Source organism: Idiotropiscis lumnitzeri, unplaced genomic scaffold (genome assembly GCF_059441095.1).
Source record: "Idiotropiscis lumnitzeri isolate Australia: NSW breed Sydney's pygmy pipehorse unplaced genomic scaffold, RoL_Ilum_1.0 HiC_scaffold_48, whole genome shotgun sequence".
Classification (NCBI taxonomy): domain Eukaryota; kingdom Metazoa; phylum Chordata; class Actinopteri; order Syngnathiformes; family Syngnathidae; genus Idiotropiscis; species Idiotropiscis lumnitzeri.
The window spans coordinates 75609-82767 of NW_028283586.1; positions in this window are offsets into that span (position 1 = coordinate 75609).

Below are 7159 nucleotides of genomic sequence, written 5' to 3' on the forward strand. Positions count from 1 at the left end.
TATAGTGTAGAAAGGCATCCTGAAGCCTGGAAAGTCATTAATTTGATTGTCCAGTATTTCCTTCATGAGATATTGCAACACTTAGAAAAAGTGTACAGCGCCAGTAGACAATGAATTTTCAGCACTAAAAAAACGAAACTTCATTAACAGCTAAACTAAACGTTTCCAATGTAAATTTCCACCTTTATATAGTGTAAAAAGACATCCTGAAGCCTGGGCAGTCATTAATTTGATTGTCCAATATTTCCCTTATGAGATAATGCCTCTCATAGCAAATGTGTACAGCGCGAGCTGAAAATGCATTTACAGCACTAAAAAACCAAACTTTTATAACAGCTAAACCAAACGTTTCCAATGTAAATTTCCACCTTTATATAGTGTAGAAAGGCATCCTGGAGCCTGGAAAGTCATTAATTTGATTGTCCAGTATTTCCTTCATGAGATATTGCAACACTTAGAAAAAGTGTACAGCGCCAGCAGACAATGAATTTTCAGCACTAAAAAAACCAAACTTTTATAACAGCTAAACCAAACGTTTCCAATGTAAATTTCCACCTTTATATAGTGCAAAAAGACATCCTGAAGCCTGGGCAGTCATTAATTTGATTGTCCAGTATTTCCCTTATGAGATAATGCCTCACATAGCAAATGTGTACAGCGCGAGCTGAAAATGCATTTACAGCACTAAAAAAACAAACTTTTATAACAGCTAAACCAAACGTTTCCAATGTAAATTTCCACCTTTATATAGTGTAGAAAGGCATCCTGAAGCCTGGAAAGTCATTAATTTGATTGTCCAGTATTTCCTACATGAGATATTGCAAAACTTAGAAAAAGTGTACAGCGCCAGCAGACAATGAATTTTCAGCACTAAAAAAACGAAACTTCATTAACAGCTAAACCAAACGTTTCCAATGTAAATTTCCACATTTATAGAGTGTAAAAAGGCATCCTGAAGCCTGGGAAGTCATTAATTTGATTGTCCAGTATTTCCTTCATGAGATATTGCAACACTTAGAAAAAGTGTACAGCGCCAGCAGACAATGAATTTTCAGCACTAAAAAAACGAAACTTCATTAACAGCTAAACCAAACGTTTCCAATGTAAATTTCCACATTTATAGAGTGTAAAAAGGCATCCTCAAGCCTGGGAAGTCATTAATTTGATTGTCCAGTATTTCCCTTATGAGATAATGCCTCACATAGCAAATGTGTACAGTGCGAGCTGAAAATGCATTTTCAGCACTAAAAAACCAAACTTTTATAACAGCTAAACCAAACGTTTCCAATGTAAATTTCCACCTTTATATAGTGTAAAAAGACATCCTGAAGCCTGGGCAGTCATTAATTTGATGGTCCAATATTTCCCTTATGAGATAATGCCTCTCATAGCAAATGTGTACAGCGCGAGCTGAAAATGCATTTACAGCACTAAAAAACCAAACTTTTATAACAGCTAAAAAACGTTTCCAATGTAAATTTCCACCTTTATATAGTGTAAAAAGACATCCTGAAGCCTGGGCAGTCATTAATTTGATTGTCCAATATTTCCCTTATGAGATAATGCCTCTCATAGCAAATGTGTACAGCGCGAGCTGAAAATGCATTTACAGCACTAAAAAAACTAACTTTTATAACAGCTAAACCAAACGTTTCCAATGTAAATTTCCACCTTTATATAGTGTAGAAAGGCATCCTGAAGCCTGGAAAGTCATTAATTTGATTGTCCAGTATTTCCTTCATGAGATATTGCAACACTTAGAAAAAGTGTACAGCGCCAGCAGACAATGAATTTTCAGCACTAAAAAAACGAAACTTCATTAACAGCTAAACTAAATGTTTCCAATGTAAATTTCCACCTTTATATAGTGTAAAAAGACATCCTGAAGCCTGGGCAGTCATTAATTTGATTGTCCAATATTTCCCTTATGAGATAATGCCTCTCATAGCAAATGTGTACAGCGCGAGCTGAAAATGCATTTACAGCACTAAAAAACCAAACTTTTATAACAGCTAAACCAAACGTTTCCAATGTAAATTTCCACCTTTATATAGTGTAAAAAGGCATCCTGAAGCCTGGAAAGTCTTTAATTTGATTGTCCAGTATTTCCTTCATGAGATATTGCAACACTTAGAAAAAGTGTACAGCGCCAGCAGACAATGAATTTCCAGCACTAAAAAAACGAAACTTCATTAACAGCTAAACTAAACGTTTCCAATGTAAATTTCCACCTTTATATAGTGTAAAAAGACATCCTGAAGCCTGGGCAGTCATTAATTTGATTGTCCAGTATTTCCCTTATGAGATAATGCCTCACAGAGCAAATGTGTACAGCGCGAGCTGAAAATGCATTTACAGCACTAAAAAAACAAACTTTTATAACAGCTAAACCAAACGTTTCCAATGTAAATTTCCACATTTATAGAGTGTAAAAATGCATCCTGAAGCCTGGGAAGTCATTAATTTGATTGTCCAGTATTTCCCTTATGAGATAATGCCTCACATAGCAAATGTGTACAGTGCGAGCTGAAAATGCATTTTCAGCACTAAAAAACCAAACTTTTATAACAGCTAAACCAAACGTTTCCAATGTAAATTTCCACCTTTATATAGTGTAAAAAGACATCCTGAAGCCTGAGCAGTCATTAATTTGATTGTCCAATATTTCACTTATGAGATAATGCCTCTCATAGCAAATGTGTACAGCGCGAGCTGAAAATGCATTTACAGCACTAAAAAACCAAACTTTTATAACAGCTAAACCAAACGTTTCCAATGTAAATTTCCACCTTTATATAGTGTAGAAAGGCATCCTGAAGCCTGGAAAGTCATTAATTTGATTGTCCAGTATTTCCTTCATGAGATATTGCAACACTTAGAAAAAGTGTACAGCGCCAGTAGACAATGAATTTTCAGCACTAAAAAAACGAAACTTCATTAACAGCTAAACTAAACGTTTCCAATGTAAATTTCCACCTTTATATAGTGTAAAAAGACATCCTGAAGCCTGGGCAGTCATTAATTTGATTGTCCAATATTTCCCTTATGAGATAATGCCTCTCATAGCAAATGTGTACAGCGCGAGCTGAAAATGCATTTACAGCACTAAAAAACCAAACTTTTATAACAGCTAAACCAAACGTTTCCAATGTAAATTTCCACCTTTATATAGTGTAGAAAGGCATCCTGGAGCCTGGAAAGTCATTAATTTGATTGTCCAGTATTTCCTTCATGAGATATTGCAACACTTAGAAAAAGTGTACAGCGCCAGCAGACAATGAATTTTCAGCACTAAAAAAACCAAACTTTTATAACAGCTAAACCAAACGTTTCCAATGTAAATTTCCACCTTTATATAGTGTAAAAAGACATCCTGAAGCCTGGGCAGTCATTAATTTGATTGTCCAGTATTTCCCTTATGAGATAATGCCTCACATAGCAAATGTGTACAGCGCGAGCTGAAAATGCATTTACAGCACTAAAAAAACAAACTTTTATAACAGCTAAACCAAACGTTTCCAATGTAAATTTCCACCTTTATATAGTGTAGAAAGGCATCCTGAAGCCTGGAAAGTCATTAATTTGATTGTCCAGTATTTCCTACATGAGATATTGCAAAACTTAGAAAAAGTGTACAGCGCCAGCAGACAATGAATTTTCAGCACTAAAAAAACGAAACTTCATTAACAGCTAAACCAAACGTTTCCAATGTAAATTTCCACATTTATAGAGTGTAAAAAGGCATCCTGAAGCCTGGGAAGTCATTAATTTGATTGTCCAGTATTTCCTTCATGAGATATTGCAACACTTAGAAAAAGTGTACAGCGCCAGCAGACAATGAATTTTCAGCACTAAAAAAACGAAACTTCATTAACAGCTAAACCAAACGTTTCCAATGTAAATTTCCACATTTATAGAGTGTAAAAAGGCATCCTCAAGCCTGGGAAGTCATTAATTTGATTGTCCAGTATTTCCCTTATGAGATAATGCCTCACATAGCAAATGTGCACAGTGCGAGCTGAAAATGCATTTTCAGCACTAAAAAACCAAACTTTTATAACAGCTAAACCAAACGTTTCCAATGTAAATTTCCACCTTTATATAGTGTAAAAAGACATCCTGAAGCCTGGGCAGTCATTAATTTGATGGTCCAATATTTCCCTTATGAGATAATGCCTCTCATAGCAAATGTGTACAGCGCGAGCTGAAAATGCATTTACAGCACTAAAAAACCAAACTTTTATAACAGCTAAAAAACGTTTCCAATGTAAATTTCCACCTTTATATAGTGTAAAAAGATATCCTGAAGCCTGGGCAGTCATTAATTTGATTGTCCAATATTTCCCTTATGAGATAATGCCTCTCATAGCAAATGTGTACAGCGCGAGCTGAAAATGCATTTACAGCACTAAAAAAACTAACTTTTATAACAGCTAAACCAAACGTTTCCAATGTAAATTTCCACCTTTATATAGTGTAGAAAGGCATCCTGAAGCCTGGAAAGTCATTAATTTGATTGTCCAGTATTTCCTTCATGAGATATTGCAACACTTAGAAAAAGTGTACAGCGCCAGCAGACAATGAATTTTCAGCACTAAAAAAACGAAACTTCATTAACAGCTAAACTAAATGTTTCCAATGTAAATTTCCACCTTTATATAGTGTAAAAAGACATCCTGAAGCCTGGGCAGTCATTAATTTGATTGTCCAATATTTCCCTTATGAGATAATGCCTCTCATAGCAAATGTGTACAGCGCGAGCTGAAAATGCATTTACAGCACTAAAAAACCAAACTTTTATAACAGCTAAACCAAACGTTTCCAATGTAAATTTCCACCTTTATATAGTGTAAAAAGGCATCCTGAAGCCTGGAAAGTCTTTAATTTGATTGTCCAGTATTTCCTTCATGAGATATTGCAACACTTAGAAAAAGTGTACAGCGCCAGCAGACAATGAATTTCCAGCACTAAAAAAACGAAACTTCATTAACAGCTAAACTAAACGTTTCCAATGTAAATTTCCACCTTTATATAGTGTAAAAAGACATCCTGAAGCCTGGGCAGTCATTAATTTGATTGTCCAGTATTTCCCTTATGAGATAATGCCTCACATAGCAAATGTGTACAGTGCGAGCTGAAAATGCATTTTCAGCACTAAAAAACCAAACTTTTATAACAGCTAAACCAAACGTTTCCAATGTAAATTTCCACCTTTATATAGTGTAAAAAGACATCCTGAAGCCTGGGCAGTCATTAATTTGATTGTCCAGTATTTCCCTTATGAGATAATGCCTCACATAGCAAATGTGTACAGCGCGAGCTGAAAATGCATTTACAGCACTAAAAAAACAAACTTTTATAACAGCTAAACCAAACGTTTCCAATGTAAATTTCCACATTTATAGAGTGTAAAAATGCATCCTGAAGCCTGGGCAGTCATTAATTTGATTGTCCAATATTTCCCTTATGAGATAATGCCTCTCATAGCAAATGTGTACAGCGCGAGCTGAAAATGCATTTACAGCACTAAAAAAACTAACTTTTATAACAGCTAAACAAAACGTTTCCAATGTAAATTTCCACCTTTATATAGTGTAGAAAGGCATCCTGAAGCCTGGAAAGTAATTAATTTGATTGTCCAGTATTTCCTTCATGAGATATTGCAACACTTAGAAAAAGTGTACAGCGCCAGCAGACAATGAATTTTCAGCACTAAAAAAACGAAACTTCATTAACAGCTAAACTAAATGTTTCCAATGTAAATTTCCACCTTTATATAGTGTAAAAAGACATCCTGAAGCCTGGGCAGTCATTAATTTGATTGTCCAATATTTCCCTTATGAGATAATGCCTCTCATAGAAAATGTGTACAGCGCGAGCTGAAAATGCATTTACAGCACTAAAAAACCAAACTTTTATAACAGCTAAACCAAACGTTTCCAATGTAAATTTCCACCTTTATATAGTGTAAAAAGGCATCCTGAAGCCTGGAAAGTCTTTAATTTGATTGTCCAGTATTTCCTTCATGAGATATTGCAACACTTAGAAAAAGTGTACAGCGCCAGCAGACAATGAATTTCCAGCACTAAAAAAACGAAACTTCATTAACAGCTAAACTAAACGTTTCCAATGTAAATTTCCACCTTTATATAGTGTAAAAAGACATCCTGAAGCCTGGGCAGTCATTAATTTGATTGTCCAGTATTTCCCTTATGAGATAATGCCTCACATAGCAAATGTGTACAGTGCGAGCTGAAAATGCATTTTCAGCACTAAAAAACCAAACTTTTATAACAGCTAAACCAAACGTTTCCAATGTAAATTTCCACCTTTATATAGTGTAAAAAGACATCCTGAAGCCTGGGCAGTCATTAATTTGATTGTCCAGTATTTCCCTTATGAGATAATGCCTCACATAGCAAATGTGTACAGCGCGAGCTGAAAATGCATTTACAGCACTAAAAAAACAAACTTTTATAACAGCTAAACCAAACGTTTCCAATGTAAATTTCCACATTTATAGAGTGTAAAAATGCATCCTGAAGCCTGGGAAGTCATTAATTTGATTGTCCAGTATTTCCCTTATGAGATAATGCCTCACATAGCAAATGTGTACAGTGCGAGCTGAAAATGCATTTTCAGCACTAAAAAACCAAACTTTTATAACAGCTAAACCAAACGTTTCCAATGTAAATTTCCACCTTTATATAGTGTAAAAAGACATCCTGAAGCCTGGGCAGTCATTAATTTGATTGTCCAATATTTCCCTTATGAGATAATGCCTCTCATAGCAAATGTGTACAGCGCGAGCTGAAAATGCATTTACAGCACTAAAAAACCAAACTTTTATAACAGCTAAACCAAACGTTTCCAATGTAAATTTCCACCTTTATATAGTGTAGAAAGGCATCCTGGAGCCTGGAAAGTCATTAATTTGATTGTCCAGTATTTCCTTCATGAGATATTGCAACACTTAGAAAAAGTGTACAGCGCCAGCAGACAATGAATTTTCAGCACTAAAAAAACCAAACTTTTATAACAGCTAAACCAAACGTTTCCAATGTAAATTTCCACCTTTATATAGTGTAAAAAGACATCCTGAAGCCTGGGCAGTCATTAATTTGATTGTCCAGTATTTCCCTTATGAGATAATGCCTCA